Raw genomic sequence first — 27,481 nt, 5'->3', positions numbered from 1 at the left:
CCATCTACAAGAGAGGCTCGTCCTTTCCAGCAGGTTCGCTGTGCAGGGGTGGTTCGTGCGGAAGGAGGGCTGGAAGTTCTGTGACCCTCAGCGTTAAAATGTGTTAGGGTTTGGAGATCCTGACTCCCTTTCTGGGGGCAACTCTTATAAACAGATTTAGCCTAAGACTCGCGTGTTGAAATTGACTTGCCCCATTCCTGCCAGTTAGAGGATTAGCGATACAGGTGGTGAAAAAGAAAAGGTAAACTCGAGTGCGCATTCAGACACCTAATTCATATGATTTCTGCACATCACTTTCCTTATACATAAAACAGAGATAAAAACTAAAAACATCCATTCATGGCCGGGCGCGGTGGCTCAAGCCTGTAATCCCAGCACTTTGGGAGGCCGAGACGGGCGGATCACGAGGTCAGGAGATCGAGACCATCCTGGCTGACACGGTGAAACCCCGTCTCTACTAAAAAATACAAAAACTTAGCCGGGCGAGGTGGCGGGCGCCTGTAGTCCCAGCTACTCGGGAGGCTGAGGCAGGAGAATGGCGTAAACCCAGGAGGTGGAGCTTGCAGTGAACTGAGATCCGGCCACTGCACTCCAGCCTGGGCGACAGAGCGAGACTCCGTCTCAAAAAAAAAAAAAAAAAAAAAAAACATCCATTCATAGGGTTGAATGGAAATGTACACACATAATGACATAACGTATGTAAAATACTTAGCACAAGGTGACCCTCGATAAATGTTGCCTATTATTATTTATTGATGCCTAAATCTGTGAGCCAAGAAGAACTTTCTAGGAAGCAGATTATTAGTGGTTACTTGAGCAACTACAGAATGATTTTACCCAAAGAAAGATTTCTGCCCCTCTCCCAACCATTTTGGCAAATAACTGCATCCCTCTCCCACACCCAGGTTTTACAGGGTGGTTGAGGTCAAGCTTCTGAAGGCTTTGGTGGATGCTATAGAGACATCCAAAGGCTCTGCATGGAATAGGACTAGAGAAGGATTAACCTTACCTTTTCCAGGTCTCAGATATCCCATTACTTGTTTTAATCCATACATACAAGGGCCCTCTCTCTGCTTCCCGAATGAGGATAGTCTGAAAATTATTGGAGCAGGATGATTTTCAACTCAGGAATCCAGTTGGCACGATGCCCCTTCACTGTTCCTAGACAGTATTTGTTTACCATGATCTAACATTTTCACTTCCTTTACCACACAACCTTCTTAACTTGCAACTGTTGCAATGTTATGTTGTAAGCAATACTCGTGCCTGTGCAAATACTTAATGGTAGCAAGTGCAGTCAGAAACAGTTATACAAACTGTTTTGTAACGTTCATGAAGATCCAACTCCCTGTTCTTTTACGAACTCCGACCAAACTTTGCATGACACGCTTATTGTATACACACGAAACAATATTTTGGGGGCACGATTCAGCAAATCTTCTAGTTGAAGTAAGGAAATAATAATCCTCAGATAATTTCCTGAACATGTCTTCTATTTGGGAATCTAAACCAAGAGCACCATCACAAAGGGTAGGCACATTGAGTTTCCTATATTTCTATATCCTGTCCATCCGTGCACGTGTAGGTGGCCTTTGTACAGTATTTCTAGCCAATCCAGACATCATGAACACTACTTATTTAACCAAAGGAAAATCCATATAGTCTTGCTGTTGATTGGACATAAAAATGGTTGAAGCTTTCTGAAACGTGGATATCTATTTAGAATCTTTCAAAATAATATATCTTGGAGATTATATTCCCTAACAGAATACTTTAATTGTTAATTAGCCATCCCTAGGATATTGATTAAAAAGGACACACACAATCTAATCACAAAAAGATGAGTATGTGAGGAGATGGATATGTTAATTAATTTGGTTTAATTCCACAATGTAAACAAATATCTGAATATTATACTGTACCACATAACCATATGTAATTGCTATTTGTTAATTAAAAATGAAAGGGGCAAAAAGAGTACATATATTACACTGAGAGAAAATTACAGATTTTTTTTTTTTTTTTGAGGCGGAGTCTCGCTCTGTTGCCCAGGCTGAAGTGCAGTGGCGCGATCTCAGCTCACTGCAAGCTCCACCTCCCAGGTTCACGCCATTCTCCTGCCTCAGCCTCCCGAGTAGCTGGGACAACAGGGGCCCGCCGCCACGCCTGGCTAATTTTTTTATATTTTTAGTAGAGACGGGGTTTCACCATGTTAGCCAGGATGGTCTCGATCTCCTGACCTCGTGATCCGCCTGCCTCGGCCTCCCAAAGTGCTGGGATTACAGGCATGAGCCACCGCAGATTTTTTTTTTAACTCAAAATTAAGTCATAACACCAAATTCTGTCCACCTGGCCCTGCCAGTCTCTAAAATTCAGAGTGAAAATTGCCCCATAACTATACATAATCTGAATTTTCCTAAGCAGTCATGACTCCAAATACCCTAGGCACTTGGTCCCCATAAATATTTCTATTCCAACCGTGTATTCTGATTTATTGTTGTTGTTGATGTTGTTGCTGTTCAGAAAATAAGATCACCAGAGCCACAGCAAGATTAAGGGCAGAAAATTACATTATTGGTGGGGCCTAAAACCTATAGGAAGGATTTCATTTAATGTAGACCTATGCAGTACGTCTGGGTTCCTGGCAGAGAGAACTAGAAATCCTTTCAGGAGAAATACACCAGGCTCCCAAAACTGCCATGTAAAAGGTATCAATAAATATGAGCTCACAAAACACATCATGCTGAATAACAGAAGGACACCCAATCTAATCAAAAAAATGGGCAAAAGCCATGGTGGCTCACACCTGTAATCCCAGCACTTTAGGAGGCCGAGGTGGGCAGATGGCCTGAGGTCAGGAGTTTGAGACTAGCCTGGCCAATGTGGTGAAACCCTGTCTCTACTAAAAATACAAAAATTAGCCAGGCATGGTGGTGCGTGCCTGTGATCCCAGCTACTCGGGAGGCTGAGGCAGGAGAATCGCTTGAACCCGGGAGGCGAAGGTTGCAGTGAGCCGAGATCAAGCCACTGCACTCCGGCCTGGGCAACAAGTGCAAAACTCTGTCTCAGAAATAAAAAAGGCGGGGGCGCAAGAGATGTGAGTGGACCTGTGTCAGTCCATTAGTCCCTTTAGTGTTACTGTAAAGGAATACCTGAGGCTGGGTAATTTTTTTTTTTTCTTTGTGAGACGGAGTCTCGCTCTGTCGCCCAGGCTGGAGTGCAGTGGCCAGATCTCAGCTCACTGCAAGCTCCGCCTCCCAGGTTTACGCCATTCTCCTGCCTCAGCCTCCTGAGTAGCTGGGACTACAGGCACCCGCCACCTCGCCTGGCTAGTTTTTTGTATTTTTTAGTAGAGACGGGGTTTCACCGTGTTAGCCAGGATGGTCTCAATCTCCTGACCTCGTGATCTGCCCGTCTCGGCCTCCCAAAGTGCTGGGATTACAGAGGCTGGGTAATTTTTAAAGAAAAGAGGTTTATTGAGCTCATGGTTATGCTGGCTGGAAAGTTCAAGACTGGACATCTGGTGAGGACTTCGGGGTGCTTCCACTCATGGCGGAAGGCAAAGAGACCCAGCCTGTGCAGCGATCACATGGAGAGAGAGGAAGCAAGAAAGAGAGGGGAGGGAGGCGCCAGGTTCTTTTTAACAACCAGCTCTTGTTGGAACTAATAAGCCCTTTAGTAGAGACAGGGTTTCGCCATCTTGCCCAGGCTGGTCTTGAATTCGGTGGCTTATGGGTGTGAGCCAACACCCCTGACTGGAGCCATAAAATTTAATGAAATTTGTCCTTCAGTATCTGCGGAGTATTGGTTTTTAGGACCTCCCTCCATGGATACCAAAATTCACAGATACTCAAGTCTCTTATATAAAATGGTATATTTTATATTTGCATATAACCTATGCACATTTTCCTGTGTACTTTGAATCATCTCTAGATGAATTATAATACCAAATACAGTGTAAATGCTATATAAATAGTTGTTACACTGTATTGTTTAGGGAATAATTGCAAGAAAAAAGTCTGCACCTGTTCAGTACTGATGCAACCATCCTTTTTGTTTTTTCCAAATATTTTTGATCTATGGTTGGTTTAATCCATGGATGCAGAACCCGTGGACAGGGAGGGCCTATTTCGATGAGACCTTAGACTTGCAATTGATACTGAAATGGTATAAGACTCTGGGGGCTGTTAGGATGGGGCGAATGTGTTGCATGTGAGAAGAACATGAATTTGTGGGGGGACAGAGGGAGGAATGTTAGGGAGTGAATTGTGTCCTCCTCACAAAACTTATGTTGAAGCCCTAATCCCCTGTATGTGGAGACAGAGTATGTAGGGAGATAATTAACGTAAATGAGGTAAAGAGGAGCTGTAAATGAGGTAAAGAGGAGCTCTAATCTGATAGGATTTGTGTCCTTATAAGAAGAGAAAGAGACATGAGATCTCTCTCTATCTCTATCCTTCTCTCTTCATGGAAGCACGGAGACAAGGCCATGTGAGGACACAGCAAGATGGCAGCCATCTATAAGCTAGGGAGACGGTACTCACCAGAAATCAAATTTGCCAGCACCTTGATCATAGAATCGTAGCCTCCAGAGCTGTGAAGAAAATGTATGATGCTGAGGCCACCCAGTCTGTGGTAATTTGTTATGGCAGGCCTGTCTGACTAATAGAATAACAGATGTCAGCAAGGATGTGGTGGAACAGGAACCCTGTTACATTGCCAGTAGGAATGTAAAATGATGCAGCTTATTTGGGAAACATTTGGCAGTTTCTCAAAAAGTTAAACAAAAAATTACTGTAGGAATCAAATTTTCACTTCTTGGTAGCTACCTAAGAAAAATGAAAACATGTCCACACAAAACTTGCATGCAAATGTTCACAGCAGCATTACTGATAATTGCCAAAAACTTCACCTAAATGTTCATCAATTGGTAAATGCATAAACGGAAATTTGTATGCTTAACAATGGGGATACGTAAAAAAAAAAAAAAAAAAAAAAAAGGAGGCCAGGTGCGGTGGCTCATGCCTGTAATCCCTGCACTTTGGGAGGCCAAGGCGGGTGGATCACCTGAGGTCAGGAGTTCGAAACCAGCCTGGCCAACATGATGAAACCCCATCTCTACTAAAAATACAAAAAATTAGCTGGGTGTGGTGGCAGGTGTCTGTAATCCCAGCCACTCAGGAGGCTGAGGTAGGAGAATCGCTTGAACCCGGGGGGTGGAGGTTGCAGTGAACCAAGATCGTGCCACTGCACTCCAGCCTGGGCAACAAGAGTAAAACTCCATCTCAAAAAATAAAAAATAAAGGAAAAAAGGAATAAAGATGTGGTATATATTCACACAATGGATGGATTAATCAATAAGAAGGAACAAACTGCTGTGGCATGGATAAACCCCAAAAATATGTTAAATGAAAGAAACCAGACATAAGAGACCACATATTGTATGATTCCATTTATGTGAAATGTCTAGAAAAGATAAATCTATAGAGACAGAATGTAAACTAATGGCTGCCTGGGTCTGAGGGTGGGAATTAGGATGAACTGTAAATGTGCATGAGGGCTTTTATTAGGGTGACAAAAATGTTCAAAAACTGATTTATGGCAATGTTTGCACCACTCATTAAATTTACCAAAAATTATTGAATAGGATAAATTATATGATATGTAAAATATATCTTTTTTTTTTTTTTTTTTTTTTTTGAGATGGAGTCCAGTTCTGTCACCCAGGCTAGAGTGCAGTGGTGTGATCTTGGCTCACTGCAACCTCTGCCTCCTGGGTTCAAGCAATTCTCCTGCCTCAGCCTCCCAAGTACCTGGGATTATAGGCTCCCGTCACGATGCCCAGCTAATTTTCGTATTTTTAGTAGAGACAGGGTTCCACTATGTTGGCCAGGCTGGTCTTGAACTCCTAACCTCATGATCTACCTGCCTTGGCCTCCCAAAGTGCTGGGATTAAAGCATAAGCCACCACACCCGGCCTAAAATATATCTTAATAGAGGTATTTTTTTTAAAACGCACATTAAAAAACAAGCAGAGCACTTTGGGAGGCTGCAGTGGGCAGATCTCTTGAGGTTAGGAGTTTGAGACCAGCCTGGCCAACATGGTGAAACCGCATCTCTACTAAAAATAGAAAAATTAGCCAGGCATGGTGGTACACGCCTGTAATCCCAGCTACTCAGGAGGCTGAGGCAGGAGAATCGCTTGAACCTGGGAGGTGGAGGTTGTAGTGAGCTGAGATCGTGCCACTGCACTCCAGCCTGAGCGACAGAATGAGACTGTCTCAAAAAACCCAAACCAAAAACAAAAAGAAACACCACAAAATAACATACAGAAACTACAGTGAACAGAACCAGATCCAGAAATATTTCAAAAAATAGTGTCACTGAACACAGAATATAAATAAATAGCATATTTCATAAATATGAAACAATATGTTTCAAGAAATAAAGGTGGCAATTGCAACAATGAGTAAAGAGCAAAGGCAGGCCAGGTGCAGTGGTTCACACCTGTAACCCCAGCACTTCGGGAGGCTGAAGCGGGCAGATCACTTGAGCTCAGGAGTTTGAGACCAGCCTGGGCAACATGGCAAAATGCTATCTACAAAAAAATAGTAATAAAAAAAAAATTGGCCAGGAATGGTAGTGCGTGCCTGTAATTCCAGTTACTTGGGAGGCTGAGGTAGGAGGATCACTTGAGCCTGGGAGGTCGAGGCTGCAGTGAGCTCTGATTGCGCCACTGCACTCTAGCCTGGGCAACAGAATGAGACCCTATCTCAAAAAAAAAAAAAAAAAAAAAAGCAAAGGTAACCAAAATTGATGAGGCAAGTTTGGCAAAGAACCAAAATAGAACTTATAAAAATGAATAATGTGATAGAAATTAAACACTTCAAGGAAAATTACACAAGAGAATATACACAGCTAAAAAGAGACATAATGAATTAGAAGATCAGCTGAAATATTTACCTAGAATGTAGCACAGAGACAGAGATGGAAAACATGAGAGGCTAAAAACACAGAGAACAGAGTGAAAAGGCCCAATAAAGTTTGAGATGGGGATAACACAGAAAAAAGAGGAAAGGCAATATTCAAAGATTTAATGGGTATGAGCTTTTTAGATTTGATGAAAGATACAAATCTTTAGCTTCAAGAGGACCAGTGACTCTGAAACAGGGAAGTAAAAAGAAATCTACACTCAGCACATCATCATTGTAATGCAGAATACCAAAGGCAAAGAAAAGATCTAAAAACGCAGTCACAAAGAAAAAAAAAAAACACATTATCTATAAATGAGTGAAAAGTGGACTTAGTAATATTAATAGAAAAATCCTGGAAGACAGTGGTACAATATATCCACAGGCCTGAGAGACTAAGGGAAAAAAATCTGTCAACCTAGGTATTGTATACCCAGTGAAATTTTATTTCCAAAACAAGGGTAAAATAAAGCATTTTCAAAGAAACATAAACTGACAGATTTACCTCCAACAAACCCTCTCTAATGAAATTTCTTAACATGAAGATAAAGCAAAATGGGCCAGCTGAGGTGGCTCACCCTGTAATCCCAGCACTTTGGGAGGCCTAGGCAGGCAGATCAGTTGACACCAGGAGTTTGAGACCAGCCTGGGCAACATGGTGAACCCCTGTCTCTACTAAAATACAAAAATTAGCCAGGCATGGTGGAGCATGCTTGTAATCCCAGCTACTTGGGAGACTGAGGCATGAGAATCGCTTGAACTCGGGAGGTAGAGTTTGCAGTGAGCCAAGATCATGCCTTTGTGTTCCAACCTGGGCAATAGAACAAGACTCTGTTAAAAAGAGGAAGAAAAAAAAAAAAAAAGAGGAAGAAGAAGAAGTAGAAAAAAAGCCCCCAGAAGGAAAGTCTGGGAAGAAAAAAGGAATCATGAGTGTAGTAAGTGGCTGAATAAAGGGGTAATAATAGTGTGCAATAGATGGATGACTTAGCCTAGATCCTCAGAAGGTGGGGCCTGAGACAGATTAAGTGCAAGTATTTGACTGGAGAGTGTGATCCCAGGGACTAGGAGTGAGGGACAGGGGAATGATGCAGGGAGGGAGGGAGAGCTTACTCAAAGATGCATTAGGAAGTTGGCCACTGCTACAATGATCTGGTTGCTGTATCCATCAGGACCATTTCAGAAGCCATATGAAGTCCATGGCAAGACTGCCTATCCTACAGGAGCAAGGAGGATGCTTGTACCATTGACTCTCTCCTTTCCTTTGGTCAAAGACATACCTCAAGGAATGTTAAACCCCGGTACTTTGTAGTTGCACCGTGGTGTTCCCATCCTGTTCCATGCCTTGTCGTCAACATGAAAGTCTCAGGGAAGAAGGGAGAAGATGCACAGAGCAAGCCTGAGGTTAAGTACTATCAGGTTGTATCTGTGTAGACCTGGTGGGTACCCACAGAGAACTGGTCAACACAGTGCTGCCTAAATAAAGAGAAAGGTAAGACTGAGAAGATGTGCAAAGGTTCATAGAGATGTCCAATACAATGAAGTTTTTAAAAAGCCAAAAAAAAAAATGATAGAGCCAAGAAGTTAAGAAAAATAGGCATATAAGTCAGGAGAGAGATAATTATAATAAAAGCATTATAAGGTACTGGAGGAGGGTAATAAGAATTAACTCTACACTCACTAAGTATGCACATTAAAAATTTTTAAAGAAATAAAGTGAGCCTACACAACATGGTGAAACCCTGTCTCTGCAAAAAATTAAGAAAAAAAAAATTAGCTGGGCATGGTGGCACACGCCTGTAGCCCCAGCTACTAGGGAGGCTGAAGTGGGAAGATTCCTTGAGCCCGGGAGTTTGAGGCTGCAGTGAACTGTGATCATGCTACTGCACTCCAGCCTGGGCAACAGAACAACACCCTGTCTCAATTTTTTTTTTTTTTAAGAAATAAAATCTATATATTTCCAATCAGTGGAGGAAAAACAAATGAGAAAAAATTAATCTAAACAAAAAGGCAAAGAAGAATAAAAATTTATCACGGAAAAATCTGGACAGAAAGGAAACATAAAATAAGTGACAGAAATAAATTCTACTGTGTTAGTAATTACAATATAAATATGTCGAACTTTCCAGGCAAAATGCAGAGATTGATCAGATGCGGTGGCTCACCCTGTAATTCCAGCACTTTGGGAGGCTGAGGTGGGTGGATCACTTGAGCTCAGGAGTTCAAGACCAGCCTGGCTAACGTGGTGAAACCCTGTCTCTACTAAAAAAAAAAAAAAAGAAATTAACCGGACATGGTGGCATGTGCCTGTAGTCCTAGCTACTCAGGAGGCTGAGTCAGGATAATCACTTGAACCCAGGAGACGGAGGTCACAGTGAGCTGAGATCATGCCACTGCACTTCAGTATGAGCAACAGAGCAAGACTCTGTCTCAAAAAAAAAAAAAAAAAAAAAAAAAAAAGCAGAGATTATCAGATTGGATTTTAAAAACAAAAATCCTGCTATATAGCGTTTAGTAGGTACAGATAGACATAAGTAGACATAAAATACAATGATAGAGAAAGGTTGAAATTCAGATGGTGAAAACATAGGCCCAGTGCTTTGAGAGGTGGGAGATGACTTAAGGCTAGGTGTTCAAAACCAGCCTAGGCAACCTGGTGAGACTCCATTTCTGCAAAAAAAAAAAAAAAAAAAAAAAAAAAAAAATTAGCTGGGTGTGGTGATGCATGCCTGTAGTCCTAGCTACTTGGAAGGCTGAGGCGAGAAGAGTGCTTGAGCAGAAGAATTTGAAGTTACAGTGAGCTAGGATCCTGCCATTGCACTCTAGCCTGGGTGACAGAGTGGGATCCCGTCTCTCTAAAAAATAAGAATAAATAGAATCAAGCAAGCACTAACCCCCCAAAAAAGCAAGCAAGCTGGAGTCGCCATGTCAGTATCAGACAAAGAAAACCTTACAGCAAAAAGTAGTATTAGAGAAAAAGGGGCTCACTTAATAATGACAAGATTCAAGGAGTTAAAACAATTCTAAATTTACATGCAGCTAATGACATAGCATCAAAATATATAAGGCAAAAGCTGATTAATACGAAGTAGAAAAATCTGCCAACATAATAGGAGACAACAAGCTCTCAGTAATTGACCAATCAAGCAAACCCAAAAAAATTAGAGAGGCTGTGAAAGATTTGATTGACACAGATAATATGCTTTATTGCCTTTATTTTGTATTTGCCTATATTTTGTATTTGCTATATATTAATACAAAATATATTGCCTATATTTTGTATTTGCTGTTTGTTTAACAAATACTTACATAGGGCTTATTATGGACCAGGCTTTTGTCAAGAACTGCAAAGTTTTTTTGACCTAATGCCTTTGAGAGCCAAGATGGTATCACTGGTCACTTCAGTGAAATTCAGGGATAAATTTCATACCGCCTTTTCTGATTGGATGACTCCCATTATAAGGATAACTCCCCATAGAGTATACATAAATAACAAGTCAGTTACCTCTGAGCAGTTTAGGGTAGCCTCATTTGACGAGATCTCTGCAGTTGTCTGAGGGTCATACAATCTACTCGTGGTGTTTCCTTAAGGTCTCTTACCAGTCACTATAAGGTTCAAGTCACCGCGATTTACAGAAGGAGGCAAATTAATGCCTAGCTTCCACATACCAAGGGTGCTCATGGTGGTCCTGGGAAAAAAACGTGTTGTTTATCATTTTTGGGCCCCCCAAGTAGGATGTTACATCAGCTGGGTAGGCACAGGTTGACTCCCAGAAAGTCTGTAGCTCTAGGGTTCCTAGACCAGTTCAAAAAACTGGATATGGTCCTTATTTTTGTTCTTTGTTTTTTGTTTGTTTGTTTGTTTGTTTAGAGACAGAGTCTCACTCTGTTGACCAGGCTGGAGTGCAGTGGTGTAATCTCAGCTCACTGCAACCTCCACCTCCCAGGCTCAAGCAATTCTCCCGCCTCACCGTCCCAGGTAGCTGGGATTACAGACATGCTCCACTGCCACCAAGCTAATTTTGTTTTTTTTTTTTGTTTGTTTGTTTGTTTGTTTTTTGTATTGTTAGTAGAGACGGGGTTTCACCATGTTGGTCAGACTGGTCTCAAACTCCTGACTTCAAATGATCCACCCACTTCAGCCTCCCAAAGTGCTGGGATTACAGGAATGAGCCACCATGTCCAGCCTGGTCCTTATTTTTGAAGGAACTACAAGAAGGTAGCCAGCTCACCCTGCTGTATTTATCCACACCACCAGCCAGTGGCATTCATCCACTCAGTGGAATGGCTGAAGAATGGCTAAAGGAATGGGGGTGAGGAAGGCATCTGGAGGTGCTGATTGATGTTTTATGGGAAGGTGCAAGAGATAGGTCCAGGTCCAGCCCCTGCTGATGCCAGCAAACTTTTAGCTAAGATGAAGGAGGATGATGGTCAAATGAAGGTCAGAGTGGTCTGGCAGGGGCTGGCAGACTCAGCAGCCAATTAAATGTAATGGGGCCGGGCATGGTGGCTCATGCCTGTAATCCCAACACTTTGGGAGGCTGAGGTAGGTGGATCACCTGAGGTCAGGAGTATGAGACCAGCCTGGCTAATATGGTGAAACCCCATCTCTACTAAAAATACAAAAGAAATTAGCCAGGCATCGTGGCACATGCCTGTAGGCTGAGGCAGGAGAATCACTTGAACTCGGGAGGTGGAGGTTGCAGTGAACCAAGATCGCGCCACTGCCCTCCAGCTTGGGCGACAGAGTGAGGCTTTGTCTCAAAAAAATAAAATAAGGGGCTTGCAACAGTTTGAGAAAACCAGGGTATTTTCCTTTGTAAGGAGGCTCCAGAAGCAGTTCTGATAGACAAAGATCATTACTGTCCTCCTCTCTCCCATATCTCCCAGGGACTGAGGTGGTCCCTGTGGTCCCTTCCCGGCCAAAGTCATTACTCTCCCTCCACGGTGTCTCATTCCAGTAGCTATAAATTAACCTTCTGTCACACCCAGGCCTAAGGGTCAGGTACAAGAAGGACAAGGCCATTTTTTCCCTAGAAATCCAGGCCAAAAGAAATACCTAACAATTTCATTATTTGTTATTATTATTTTTTTGGAGACAAAGTCATGCTCTGTCACCCAGGCTGAAGTGCAGTGGCATGATCTCAGCTCACTGCAACCTCTGCGTCCTGGGCTCAAGCAATTCTCCTGCCTCAGCCTCCTGAGTAGCTGGGACTACAGGCGCACACCACCACACTGGACTAATTATTTTTGGGATATTTTTAGTAGAGATGGGGTTTTGCCATGTTGCCCAGGCTGGTCTCGAACTCCTGACCTCAAGTGATCCACCCGCTTCGGGCTCCCAAAATCCTCCCAAAGTGCTAGGATTACAGGTGTGAGCCACTGCACCCGGCCCAATTTCATTAATTAGTTAGGTCTAAATGTCTTGATACATATTCATGTCTTCACAACTTAGTAGCCATTTGAAAGAAAGAACACATATGAGTTGAAATAAAAATAATACTTTTATCCCTTTTTTTTTTTTTTTTTTTTTGAGATGCAGTCTCTCTCCGTGGCCAGGCTGAAGTGCAGTGGTGTGATCTCGGCTCACTGCAACCTCTGCCTGCCGGGTTCAAGCGATTCTCCTGCCTCAGCCTCCCGAGTAGCTGGGACTACAGGCACGTGCCACCACACCCAGCTAATTTTTGTATTTTCAGTAGAGACAGGGGGTTTCACCATGTTGGCCAGGCTGGTCTCGATCTCTTGACCTCGTGATCCGCCTGTCTCAGCCTCTCTAAGTGCTGGGATTACAGGCGTGAGCCACTGCGCCTGGCACTTTTATCCCATTCTTAAGTAACCACAATTACTTGCTAATGGGATGTGCTGGGAGCTGCTGAAACCTTGGTATCAGGTTGGACACCACCACACTTATTTCCTCTACACTGGTATTCATACAATATTTACTTTTTATCACAGCAACTGCAGGAAGTCCAACTTCACGAAGTTAGAATGTTATCTAAAGGATAATAATCTAATGTTGAAACCATGATCTATCTTTTCATAGCAGTTTGCATGATTTCCTGCAGATGTTGAGTATCATCATGTTTCCCTTAAAAATTTAAAATATTCTCTGGTGCTCCATGGGGCTTTCTGCTGTGGCACCTTGGGTGCCTCAGGACACAGTTTGAGAACTGTGGTCTCACACAGAATTGTTCTTCAGTTTGGGGGACAAAATTCTTGGAGAAAAAAATCAAAATCAGATTGTCATACCTTTTTTTTTTTTTTGAGATGGAGTCTTGCTCTGTTGCCCAGACTGGAGCACAGTGGTGCGATCCTGGCTCACTGCAACCTCCTCCTCCAGGTTCAAACAATTGTCATCCTGTAGTCCCCTGAGTAGCTGGGATTACATGTGTCCACCACCAAGCCCAACTAAGTTTTGTATTTTTTTAGTAGAGATGGGGTTTACCATGTTGGCCATGCTGGTGTCAAACTCCTGACCTTAGGTGATCTGCCAGCCTCGGCCTCCCATGAGCTACCACGCCTAGCCCAGATTGTCACACTTGATATTACTTCATAATTAGTTTGAATGTTAACAAATTATATAAAGAGTTAATATTAAACACACACACACACACACACATACACTTAATCGGCATTGAAGTTGAGTCCCCTAGGCCCCCTTTTGGCTGGGCAGCCACCACGGGGTGAACTAACCAGGTGGGATGGGGCTGCCATTAGGAGCAAGAAAGAAGCATCGTGCCCAGAAGCAAATCCTGAATTTTCAAAATAGTTCTATAGAACATCCCCACTTTTCATCTTGATTAGTACCCAGGCAGTGGTCAAGAGGGAAGGCTCTCTTTCTAAGAATGGTCATATTCAGTGACCAAACTACCTTACTAATATATAGGGACCAGGAAAAGGCAATGGAGGCAGAGTCAGAAATTGTATTGAGCTGATTTTTGAGGAGGCTGTTCCAACACTCAACAATACTAGATGGCTGGGCCCAGTGACTCATGTGTGTAATCCTAGCACTTTGGGAGGCTGAGGCGGGAGGATGACTTGAGCCCAGAGTCAAAACCAGCCTGGGTAACATAGAAAGACTCATTCTCTAAATAAAAATAAAAATAAAAATAATTAGCTGAATGTGGTGGCACATGCCTGTAAGTCCCAGCTACTTGGAAGGTTGAGGCAAAAGGATCACTTGAGCCCAGGAATTCAAGGCTACACTGAGCTATGATCACACCACTGCACTCTAGCCCGGACAACAGAGAGAAACCCTGTCTCTAAAAAAATAAAAAATAGAAAATACTGGATACCTGTGGATGGTGGGCAGTCTAAAAGTCCGATTGACAACGTTGTGCCCATTGCCATAAAAGGCTGTTAGACTGCAACGTCCAGAAAGCCATAAGTATGATGAAGATTAGTTTAAAGCACCTCAAAGTTAGTTTCATGTGCCAGAATCAGTTGATTGCACCAGGACAACAGCACTGTAACCTGAAAAAGTGTCAACAGCAGTGAGCCAGAAGCCCCAAAAGGGGTTCAAAGGTTGGATGGACTCAACTGCCACACCCTGTGCAATGCGGCCTCCTCCCCAAAGACAAACAGCTCACCTCTTACTCCTTTTATTAGGAGTCGCAAGTCTGGCATGCAGTGATAGCTTGTGCATCTGAAGCAGAGTCCTCTACTGGGTGCCCAGTCTGTGGGGGGTGTGCTGCCATGTCTGGTACAATGATCGATCCAGAAAGCAAAGGTGTTAGTCTGGGCGGTGCAGACTCAATTGGCATCTTGATTCCAGTTGGTCTCATCAGAGAATACACCCTTACCATGGGCACCTAGATCGACCAAGACAGTTCAATCAGCAGCTGCAATTTGTTTCCACAGTTTGTGGCCAAAGACAAACCCAAAAAAGACAAAAATCTTTTTTTTTTTTGAGACAGAGTCTTGCTTTATGGTCCAGGCTGGAGTGAAATGGTGCAACCTTGGCTCACTGCAACCTCTGCCTCCCAGGTTCGAGCCATTCTCCTGCCTCAGCCTCTGAAGTGGCTAGGATTACAGGCACCCGCCACCACACCCAGCTAATTTTTGTATTTTTAGTAGAGATGGGATTTCACCATGTTGGCCAGGCTGGTCTCGAACTCCTGACCTCAGGTGATCCGCCTGACTTGGCCTCCCAAAGTGCTGGGATGACAGGCGTGAACCACTGTACCCAGCTAACATAAATCTTTTTTAAAAAAGTATTACTTTTAGACATGTGTCTTACTATATTGCCCAGGCTAGAGTGCAGTGACTGTTTACAGGTGCAGTCACAGCTCACTGCAGCCTCTACCTCTTGCGCTCAAGTGATTCTCCCACCTCAGCCTCCCAAATAGCTGGGACTGCAGGTGTGCACCCATACCAGGCTAGAGAAATATTTAATCTGCCAGTTTGTAGTTTTCCAAGTGGCACAACTAAGGAGCTAGGTCATTGTCAGCAGCCTGAGTCAGTAAAAATATAACAGGAGGTTCATCAAAGAAGACTGACCTGGGTTATGAGAACAGCTGTGAGTTCTGCCTACCAAGTGGAACGACCATATCTGCTTTCCATTCCGCACAGCAGCCCAGTGGACAGCACTGACTTCAGCTCAGCCAAGCCATCAGTGAACCAGGCACAGGCTTTTAGGGGAACCTCTGTGGATTGTGAGCTGTGGGGCGGAGGATAAAATGTCCCCTAAAAGAATAGCTGCTGTTTTTTGTGTTGTTGTTGTTGTTGTTGTTTCATGTAAAGCCAAAATGCCACTAGGGCCAGGCCAGCTGCATACTGAATGTATCATTTCCATCGGACAAGGGAGGTTTGTCAGGCCCTTCCCACATTGTTAGCTTTGAGTTGGAATCATGCCACCCCAAAATGGGACTAATCAGTCACCAGGCCTTTATGAGGATGTGCTGTGTACACTTTGTCAGGTGCTCAGGTTTTTTTTGTTTGTTTGTTTGGTTTTTGAGACGGAGTCTCGCTCTGTCGCACAGGCTGGAGTGCAGTGGCATGATCTTGGCTCACTGCAAGCTCTGCCTCCCGGGTTCACACCATTCTCCTGCCTCAGCCTGCCCAGTAGCTGGGACTACAGGCGCCCACCACCATGCCCGGCTAATTTTTTGTATTTTTAGTAGAAACGGGGTTTCACTGTGTTAGGATGGTCTCGATCTCCTGACCTCGTGATCTGCCCGCCTCGGCCTCCCAAAGAGATGGGATTACAGGTGTGAGCCACTGCGCCCGGCAAGGTGCTTAGGATTTTTTAAGAGACAGCATCTTGCTCTGTCATCCAGGCTGGAGTGCAGTGGTGTGATCCTGGCTTACTGCAGCCTTGAACTTCTGAGCTCAAGCAATCCTCTCGCCTCAACCTCCCGAGTAGCTGGGACTACAAGTGAATGCCACCTCTCCTGGAGAATTTTTAATTTTTTTTTTTTTGTAGAGATGAGGGTCTTGCATGTTGTCCAGGCTGGTCTCAAAATCCTGGCCTCAAGTGATCTTCCTGCCTCAGCCTCCCAAAGGGCTGGGATTACAGGCATGAGTGCCTGTATTAAGAGCTGCTTTTCAAAAGGGGTGTATCTCTTAACGTTGGGAAGACAACAAATCTAAAATCCCCCAAGAGGCACCTCCAGGTGATGGTTGCCTCCCTTTGGCACATGCCCCAATCAGCAAAATCATCAATCAGCAGGACTTAGGTCAAAGGGGTCATTAGGGTTTTGGGGTCCCGAAGACCCTAGCACTGCTCTATGTGCAGTACTTACCAGTGGGTAGAATCCCCTTCAGCCTTTATGAGCATTCATAGAACATTGATGTAAAACACCAGTGCCTGTTGTACACGCAGCTTGGGGAGCCACAAGGACTGTATGTCGAATAGACTCAAAGCCCTCCTCTATAAGGTCAGTGTCCTGGAAAAGTGACGGACATTCTTCCGCCGGGAGGAAGCTAGGAGACTTTCCTGCCATTATCAGTTTTTTTTCTCTATATGCTCAGAAATGTGGTTACGGATTCTTTAGTGCATACTTGCAGCATTCACACAATAATAGTCATGCCTCTATTCTTTCAACCAGAACTTATTTGGTGCCTATGATGGGCAAGAAATTAGAAGTCCTGGTGATACAGGCATGAACAAAACCATCTCTACTCTATAGCTTGTGTTCTAGGGGGAACATCAGACAGAAAAAGGAAATACATGATATGTCAGATGGTGACAAGTGCTACGGAGAAAAAGAAAACAAGAAAAGGGGTGTAAAGAGTGTCAGAGGCCAGGCGCGGCTCACTCCTGTAATCTCAGCACTTTGGGAGGCTGAGGTGGGTGGATCACTTGAGACCAGGAGTTCAAGACCAGCCTGGCCAACATGACGAAATCCCCGTCTCTACTGCAAAAAAAAAAAAAAAAAAAAAACACAATAACAAAAATTAGCCAGGTGTGGTGGCGCGTGCCTGTAGTCCCAGCTACTGGGGAGGCTGAGACATAAGAATTGCTTGAACCCAGGAGGTGGAGGTTGCAATGAGTCGAGATAGCGCCACTGCACTCCAGCCTGGGTAATAGAGTGAGACTGTCTCACAAAAATAACAACTTAAAAATTAAAAAAAAAAAAGAGTGTCAGGGATGGGAGCTTACTAATTTATGTAGGGTGGTCAGGAAAGTCTCAGAGACCTGAAGAAATGGAGGAAACAAGACATGCAGCTATCTGGGGAAAGCAAGTTCTACGCAGGGAGAAAAATAATGGGAAAGCCCTGCACCTGGAACTGGCCTGCTGCAAGACAAAAGTAGCAAGGCCTGTGCGACTGGAGTGGGATGGCCCAGGAGGAGAGCGGGACATGAGGCCCCTGGGGCCCCAGGAAGGTCCCATGCTAACTTCTGCAGCAGACTGAACAGACTGGCGGTGGGTAGGAGCGGGTGATGTATCATTGAAGAGGCAAAATGGGGCCGGGCATAGTAACTCATCCCTGTAATCCTAGCACTTTGGGAGGCCAAGGCGGGAGGACTGATTGAGCCCAGGAGTTGGAGATCAGCCTGAGCAACATGCTGAACCCTGTCTCTACAAAAAAATACAGAAATTATTTTTCTATATTTCATATCATGGTGATGTGTGCCTTTTTTTTTTTTTTTTTTAGGCGGAGTTTCACTCTTGTTTGCCCAGGCTGGAGTGCTAGAGTGCAATGGCACAATCACGGCTCACCACAACCTCCGCCTCCCAGGTTCAAGCGATTCTCCTGCCTCAGCCTCCCTAGTAGCTGGGATTATAGGCATGTGCCACCACGCCCGGCCAATTTTGTATTTTTTAGTGGAGACAGGGTTTCTCCATGTTGGTCAGGCTGGTCTCGAACTCCCAACCTCAGGTGATCCACCCGCCTCTGCCTCCCAAAGTGCTGGGATTACAGGCGTGAGCCACCACACCCGGCTATGTGTGCCTTTGTCTAAAAAATAAAATAAAATAAAAAGAGGCAAATGTAAAAATCTGATAAAAGGATGTTTGGCTGAGAGTGGTAGTGCTGGAAGTGGGGAGAGATGCTAATAGTCTGGACAAATTTCTTTGGATTATTTTGAAAAATGTAACCACAACACCATTATCACAGCTCAAAAGAATGAACAACAATCATTTAATATTATCAAATATCTAGTCAATATACAAATGTCCCTAACTGTCTCAGGATTTTTTTTTTTTTAAAGTTTGTTAGAATTGTCAAAGATAAACAAAGCCAGGCCGGGCACAGCTTCTCATGCCTGTAATCCTAGTGCTTTGGGAGGTTGAGGGAGGATGATCACTTGAGGCCTGGAGTTTGAGATCAGCCTGGGCAACATAGTGAGACCCCTCTACCAAAAAATTTTAAAAATTACCCGGACATGGTGGTGTGTGCCTGTAGTCCCCGCTACTCAGGAGGCTGAGGTGAGAGGATCACTTTAACTCGGGAGGTCGAGGCGGCAGTGAGCAATAACCACAACTGCATTGCAGACGGTGTGCTAGAGTCAGACTACATCTCTAAAAAATTAAAAATTAAAAAGCCAGACACCAGTTAAAGCAGTGAAGACAGATTTTATTTAGTAACTACTAACAGTAGGGGAACAGCTGAGTTCCATTCTAATTTTCTTTTTTTTTTTTTTTTTTTTTTTGAGACGGAGTCTTGCTCTGTCACCCAGGCTGGAGTGCAGTGGCCGGATCTCAGCTCACTGCAAGCTCCTCCTCTCGGGTTCACGCCATTCTCCTGCCTCAGCCTCCCGAGTAGCTGGGACTACAGGCACCCGCCACTTCGCCCGGCTAGTTTTTTGTATTTTTTAGTAGAGACGGGGTTTCACCGTATTAGCCAGGGTGGTCTCGAGCTCCTGACCCCATGATCCGCCCGTCTCGGCCTCCCAAAATGCTGGGATTACAGGCTTGAACCACCGCGCCGGCCCCATTCTAATTTTCAAAGAGGTAACTGGACCTCTTAAAGGGAGAAAGAGATGCGGGGTGTGGTGGCTCATGCCTATAATCTCAGCACGTTGGGAGGCTGAGGTGGGAGGATCTCTTGATCCCAGGAGTTCAAGGCCAGTCGGGAACAAAGTGAGACCTTGCCTCTATTTTTTTTTTTTTTTTAAATTAGCCATAATCCCAGCTACTCAGGGGGCTGACATGGCAGGATTGTTGAGTCTTGGAGGTCGAGGCCGCAGTGAGCCATCCACCTCCCCCATTCTCTTTCTCCTTTTGAGACAGGATCTTGCTTTGTCATCCAGGCTGGAGGGCAGTGTTGTGATCATAGCTCACTAGGAATAGAAAGTTTAAAGCCATGATTCTGGATGAGATTGCTGAGGGAAGCAGGGTAGATGGACAAGAGAAACCTTGAAAGGCCAGAGCCCTGGGCATTCCATGTTTAGAGCTGGAGAGATGAGGAAGTGCCAGGAAAGGAAGTGAGGCACACACATAGCCCCTGACATAAACCATCCACACTGTCATGGCTCAGTGGTCCAGGATCACCCGAAGCAGACGATCCTCCTACTGATGTATCTTCAAAAGCCTGTAGTAGCCTAACACTAAGCCCCCAGTGCCCATGCCACTCACCTCACTTCATCTCATCACAACGACATTGTACCAACCATCTCACATCATCACAAGGATGAGTACAATAAGATGTTGAGAACCACATTTACATAACTTTTATTACAGTATATTGTTATAATTGTTCTTTTCTTACTGCTGTTGTTAATCTCCTACTGTGCTAAGTTATAAATTAAACTTTATCATAGGTATGTATGAGTAGGAAAAACCACAGTATATCTATAGCTCAGTGCTTTCCAGTTTCAAATATCCACTGGGGGTCTTGGAACTTGTCCCCTGCAGATAGGAGGGGACTACTGTTTTGTATCCTGTGGGGTTGTATGTGTGGAGAGAGGGTGAATATGGGAGTGGTCTATATGTGTATGAAGGGGATGCATATGTGTGGGTGAGTGGGTGAGGGAGGTGTTTGCTGGAGCCGTATCCTTTGAGTGGACAACAGGGAATGGGATCTAAGGCCCACAGAAGGGTCTGATCTCAGGGAAGAGCAGACAGTTCATCCATAGGTTTCTTTTCTTTTTTTTTTTTTTTTTGAGACTGAGTTTCGCTCTAGTTGCCCAGGCTGGAGTGCAGTGACACGATTTTGGCTCACTGCAACCTCTGCCTCCCGGGTTCAAGCAATTCTCCTGCCTCAGCCTCCCAAGTAGCTGGGATTACAGGCATGTGCCACCATGCCCAGCTAATTTTGTATTTTTAGTAAAGACAGGGTTTCTCCATATTAGTCAGGCTGGTCTCAAACTCCCGACCTCAGGTGATCCGCCCACCTCGGCCTCCCAAAATGCTGGGAGTACAGGCGTGAGCCACCACACCCAGTCAAACAGTTCATCCATAGGAATAGGAGACAAGAACAGGCACCTGGACACAGACTCAAGATGTGGTAGTGGGAACCACACCCTCTCCGACTGCTTCTATTTTTCTTTTTTTTGACACAGTCTTGCTCTGTCACCCAGGCTGGAATGCAACGGCGCAATCTTGGCTCACTGCAACCTCCGCCTCCCGGGTTCAAACAGTTCTCGTGCCTCAGCCTCTTGAGTAGCTGAGATAACAGGTGTGTGCCATCATGCCTGGCTCATTTTTGTATTTTTAGTGGAGATGGGGTTTCACCGTGTTGGCCAGGCTGGTCTCAGACTCCTGACCTCAGGTCATCCGCCTGCCTCAGCCTCCCAAAGTGCTGGGATTACAGACGTGAGCCACCATGCCCGGCCGATTGCTTCTGTTTTCTTAATGCATTAAGAAGCAGTGTCCTCAGCTGAGAGTGAGAACTGGGGAGAGGCGTTGGAGGCTTGAGGATATAGGAAAGGGAAATGGGAGAGTAAACAGACAAGGAGAACGGTAGTTTATGTTTTATTTATTTTTAAAAATCGTTAAATAAAGGTTCATAATTCCCCCACCCCTGCCAAGTAACAGAGGCATGTATCATGTTTCCTTTAAGGAAAGCTCCTGGGAGCATCCTGTCTTAGTCCATCTGGCTGCTGTTACAAATACCACAGATTGGGTAATCTGTAAATAGAGATTTATTTCTCACAGTTCTGGAGGCTGGGAAGTCCAAGATCAAGATACCAGCAGATTCAGTGGCTGTTGAGGGCTTGCCCTCTCTGCTTCAAGCATGACAAGCATGACGCCTTGTTGCTGTGTCCTCACATGGTGGAAGGTGGAAAAGGGACAAACATTCCCTCAAGCCCTTTTATGAGGGCACTAATCCCATCCACAAGGTGGGAACCCTCACGGTCTGATTACCTCCTAATGGTCCTGCCTCGTAGTACTGTTGCATTGGGAACTAAATTTCAACATGAATTTTGGAAGGTCACAAACATCCAAACCTTAGCACTGCCCCATGTTTATGATTACATACCATTGTCCAGAAAGTAATGATAGGGTCACCTCTGCCCTCAAAAGAGGCTGAGAATGTGGTCTTTGTATTGAATGAGTACGTGCCCTCCTAAAAGTCAAGGCTTATTATCATGGAAGAAGGAAAGAGTAGATATTTGGATATTAAGGAACAACCAAGAGCCTCTATCACATCTTTTTTTTGAGAGAGAGAGTCTCGCTGTTGCCCAGGCTGGAGTGCAGTGGAGCGATCTCGGCTCACTGTACCCCTACTTCCTGGGTTCATGTGATTCTCCTACCTCAGGCTCCCAAGTAGCTGGGATTAACAGGCTTGTGCCACCACACCTAGCGAATTTTTTATTTTTAGTAGAGACAGTGTTTCACCATATTGGTCAGGCTGGTCTCGAACTCCTGACCTCAAGTGATCTGCCCGCTTCAGCCTCCCAAAGTGCTGGGATTACAGGCGTGAGCCACTGCGCCCAGCCTCACCTTTAATCTTGCCAAAGCCTTTACCTTAGTTTCCATAGAAATAAGAACTTTTTCTTCAGCACTCACATTATATCAGTTTATATATTTAATAAAAATTATGCATTTACCATAATTTTATGCATTTCTTTTCTTTTTTTTTTTTTTGAGACAAAGTCTCACTCTTGTTGCCCAGGCTGGAATGCAATGGTGTGACCTTGGCTCACCTCATTCGCCACCTCCCAGGTTCAAGTGATTCTCCTGCCTGAGCCTCCTGGGTAGCTGGGATTACAGGCATGTGCCACCACACCTGGCTAATTTTGTATTTTAGAGATTTCTCCATGTTGGTCAGGCTGGTCTTGAACTCCCGACTTCAGGTGATCCGCCCACCTCGGCCAATATCCATCTCAAAGTGCTGGGATTATAGGCAGGAATCACGGCGCCTGGCCCAACATTTGTACACACACACACACACACACACACACACACACACACACATATATGTATTTTTTTTTGAGACAGAGTCTCACTCTGTCACCAGGCCGGAGTGTAGTGGCGTGATCTCAGCTCACTGCAACCTCCGCCTCCTGAGTTCAAGCAATTCTCGGGCCTCAGTTACCCAAGTAGCTGGGATTACAGGCACGTGCCACCATGGGCCCAGCTAATTTTTTATTTTTAGTAGCGATGGGGTTTCGCCATGTTGGCCAGGCTGGTCTCAAACTCCTGGCCTCAAGTGATCCACCCACCTTGGCCTCCCAAAGTGCTGGGATTACAGGCAGGAACCACGGCGCCTGGCCCAATATTTGTACAGTTTTAAAAACAGAACATTGGGCCGGGCGCGGTGGCTCAAGCCTGTAATCCCAGCACTTTGGGAGGCCGAGACGGGCGGATCACGAGGTCAGGAGATCGAGACCATCCTGGCGAACACGGTGAAACCCCGTCTCTATTAAGAAATACAAAAAACTAGCCGGGCGAGGTGGCAGGCGCCTGTAGTCCCAGCTACTCGGGAGGCTGAGGCCGGAGAATGGCGTGAACCCGGGAGGCGGAGCTTGCAGTGAGCTGAGATCCGGCCACTGCACTCCAGCCTGGGCGACAGAGCGAGACTCCGTCTCAAAAAAAAAAAACAAAAAAAAAACCAAAAAAAAAACAGAACATTAATTACACATTTAACTACAAATGCACTGCTGATGCACACGAGAATAGATGCAAACATTCTGGAGGGAAAAATCTATCAAAAGCCTTAAAAATCTCATAGGATAGGACTTAGCAAACTCCTGGGCTCAACTGATCCTCGCACCTCAGCCTCCAGAGTAGCTGGCACTATAGGCTCATACCACCACGCCCAGTTAATTAAAAAAAATTTTTTTTTTTTCCCTAGAGACCAGGTCTTGCTACGTTTCCCAGGATGGTCAGGAAAACCATTTTAAGTAGAGACTCCTAAGGAAATAATTGAGGATACTGGCAATTTAACAGTTTTTTTTTTTTTTTTTTTTTTTTGAGACAAGCTTTCACTGTCACCCAGGCTAGAGTGCAGTGGTGCAATCTCGTCTCAGCTCACTGCAACCTCCCCGTCCTGGGCTCATGGAATCCTCCCGCTTCAGCCCCTCAAGTAGCTGAGAATGCAGGCGCAAGCCACCACGCCTGGCTAAGTTTCATATTTTTGGTAGAGATGGGGTTTTATCATGTTGCACAGGCTGGTCTCAAACTCCTGAGCTCAACTGATCCACCAGCCTTGGCCTCTCAAAGTGTTAGGATTACAGATGTGAGCTACCACCCCAGGCTGCATCATTTTTTAAATGATGAAAAACTAGAAAAAAACTAAATAGCCCAGAAATGGGAGATCGCTTGGGTGAATTTTTATAGTACAAAGACGGATTCCAATATCACCATTAAAGTTGAGTTGTACAATGTAAGAGACATTTCTGAAGGAATTCTTGTGATCATCTTGCCCTGGGGAAAGGTCTGAGAGTCACACTGAATATAGCTAGTTTAAGTACTGGTCATGCTTTCATCGGGAATATACTGTTTTGAGGGAATGAATCGGACAGAACTGTGTTGGCAGCACGGCACAGTCTCAGGATGCTTCACTCAAACTGTGAACCCTTATGCCAACTCTCATGAATATGGCTGGTGGTACCCACCAACCACTCCACTCCCACCACTTTATACAGAGAACCTGAACTGCAGGGGACAGAAAGCGAAATACCCACATTTCCCTAAATCTCTTGTGCTAGCATTCTGGGCATGCATGAGGTTTTACCAGTTGAGGTTTGAAAGGTGGAGGTAAACCTGAGGCCGCCTTCTTCACTTTGGCCGTTTTCCACTGCCAGAGCTGTGGATGAGCTTGACTCTCCTCTCTCTCACACCTAACATCGAATCTATCAGCGGATCATGCTGGTGCTACCCTTGAAATCAGTATCTAGAATCCAATCACTTCCCAGTGCCTCTGCTGTTAGTGGCCTGGCCAAGTCACTGCCATCCACTGCCCAGGGACTCCCTCAGCCCTGCTTCTCGCCTCACCCCCACACCGGCCAGCTCACCAGGTCACTTTAAGAATAAAGCCGGGGGCCGGGCGCGGTGGCTCAAGCCTGTAATCCCAGCACTTTGGGAGGCCGAGACGGGCGGATCACGAGGTCAGGAGATCGAGACCATCCTGGCTAACAGGGTGAAACCCCGTCTCTATTAAGAAATACAAAAAACTAGCCGGGCGAGGTGGCGGGCGCCTGTAGTCCCAGCTACTCGGGAGGCTGAGGCCGGAGAATGGCGTGAACCCGGGAGGCGGAGCTTGCAGTGAGCTGAGATCCGGCCACTGCACTCCAGCCCAGGCGACAGAGCCAGACTCCGTCTCAAAAAAAAAAAAAAAAAAAAAAAAAAAAAAAAAAAAAAAAAAGAATAAAGCCGGGCCGGGCGTAGTGGCTCATGCCTGTAATCCCAGCAATTTGGGAGGCCAAGGCAGGTGTATCACCTGAGGTCAGGCATTCGAGACCAGCCTGGCCAACCTAGTGAAACCCCAACTCTACTAAAAATACAAAAATGGTGGCAGGCACCTGTAATCCCAGCTACTTGGGAGGCGGAGGCACGAGAATCACTTGAACCTGGGAGGTGGAGGCTGCAGTGAGCCAAGATCATGCCACTGCACTCTAGCCGGGGCGACACAGCATGACTGTGTCTCAAAAAAATAAAAATAAAAAAAAAAAATAAAGCCAAGGTCCCTATGGTGGCCTAAAACCCCTCTCTCTCCCTCAGCTCCAGCCAGTCTGTCTGACTCTTCACTCAGCCCAGAGCACTCTCCCCACCTGCATCTGATCCCGCTGGTTCACTTCCTCAAACTATACCTTCTCTTTTTTTTTTTTTTTTTTTTTCCAGACGGAGTCTCGCTCTGTCGCCCAGGCTGGAGTGCAGTGGCCGGATCTCAGCTCACTGCAAGCTCCGCCTCCCGGGTTCACGCCATTCTCCTGCCTCAGCCTCCCGAGTAGCTGGGACTACAGGCGCCCGCCACCTCGCCCGGCTAGTTTTTTGTATTTTTTTAGTAGAGACGGGGTTTCACCGTGTCAGCCAGGATGGTCTCGATCTCCTGACCTCGTGATCCGCCCGTCTCGGCCTCCCAAAGTGCTGGGATTACAGGCTTGAGCCACCACGCCCGGCAAACTATACCTTCTCAAGGAGGTCTACCCTACTTGCTGCAACATGCCTGGCACCACCCAGAATCCCCTGCTCCCTGCAGGTTCCCAAACTCTTGTCACCTTTTAACCTCCTTCCTTAAGCGTATCCTCTGTCTCCCTCACTAGAGCACAGGCTCCTCCAGCAGGCCACAGCCCTTTGTTTAACCACTGCTTTCCTAACTCCTGCAGGGTGCCTAGCACACAGCAGGCACTTTCTTCAGGTGTGCCAGGGTCCAGGTACAGCTGTGTGGTTCCCCAGAGGCAGCTGGGGCTGTGGGATTCCCTCATCCCTGGCTGGCAGCTGTGGCAGTGTGTTGTGTTCTAGAACTCAGTCGAGCTTGAGTCTCCACCCTCCTGATTGTGGAAGAGAGTGTAGCTCCCTCACCATCTGTTCTACGGGGTTCTGATTCCTGGATGCTCAACCTCTGGCTCATTCCTCCAGCCTTCCAACGAGTTTATAAACTTCTCTTCCTGTATTAACTCTTTCTGCTTAGAATACCTAGAATGGTTTCTACTTGTCCAGTGAAACTTCATGCACGCCCTGGAATATACACAAGATAAAGTCTCCAGGCCAACAGTGATCAAGACTGCATTTTTCTTTTTCTTTCATGTAAGCTTTCTAGATGTAAAGACTGCATTTTTTTCTGACTAGATCTTAAATGTAGATGAGCCAAATAACAAAGTCCAACTTCTGACTCAGTTTTTGGGGAGATAGATCAGTGTTTACCCCAATGGAAGGGAACAGAAGAAATGCTTCAGAAGAGCTGAGGCAGAAAGTGGCCATGGCAGAGGGCTCCTAAAGCTAGCATCCCATCACCATCTCTGTTTTTTCAGATGACACCCCTAAGACCTGAGCCCCTTCTGGACCCCACACTCCACCTGTAGAACTTCAGTGGGGCCTTGTGTGGCCAAACCACAATCCAAGAGACGTGTTCACATCATTTGTCGCTAGCCACCGCCATCTCGAGGGGAAATGCCCCAAATGTGGAAGTATCTGACACCAGGACTGGGGGTTGGAGCACTGGATGAACAGCGTGGGTGCCACTCTTTTACTGTGTACTGTCCTAAGAAAGAAAACCCTTTCCCTTTGAAGAGCCTAGTGCTGAGTGCCCAATTCAATCGGACCACGCAGGGTGGTCTGAGGATTAAAAGATGCTACCTTTAATTCCTTCAGCTAATTCAGAAGTATGTGAAACACAAGATACTCATTAACGTGGAAGAACCGGATGTGTGTGCTTGTGGGTGCATATTATTTATTTTTCAGAGACAAGGTCTCTCTATGTTGCCCAGGCTGGTCTTGAACTCCTGGACTCAAGTGATCCTCCCACCTCAGCTCCAGAGTAGCTGGGACCAAAGAATTGTACGTATTTTTGAGTGAGATAGAGTACACGATAAAACCACATAATTTATATCATTATAAATAACATACAAAATTTTGAAGGCTGAAATAATATACATGAGCAGTCATAAAATATAATGAAATCATGTCCTTTGCAGCAACATGGATGGAGCTTGAGGTTATTATCCTAAGTGTACTCAGAAA

The 27,481-nt window shown here is 45.3% G+C and overlaps 1 long non-coding RNA gene across 1 annotated transcript; it reads left to right on the top strand.

The window, feature by feature from the left end:
- Window positions 1-58: 58 nt before the first annotated feature.
- Window positions 59-27,103, top strand: LOC112630519. Its single transcript, XR_003120887.1, has 2 exons — window positions 59-241; window positions 26,773-27,103. It is a non-coding gene; the product is annotated as an uncharacterized LOC112630519 (long non-coding RNA).
- The last annotated feature ends 378 nt before the right edge of the window (window positions 27,104-27,481 follow it).

The sequence above is a fragment of the Theropithecus gelada genome, chromosome 8 (assembly GCF_003255815.1).
Source record: "Theropithecus gelada isolate Dixy chromosome 8, Tgel_1.0, whole genome shotgun sequence".
In the NCBI taxonomy this organism is placed as follows: Eukaryota; Metazoa; Chordata; class Mammalia; order Primates; family Cercopithecidae; genus Theropithecus; species Theropithecus gelada.
Note: the sequence above shows the minus strand (reverse complement) of the source record. Positions and strands in the feature narration are given on the sequence as shown.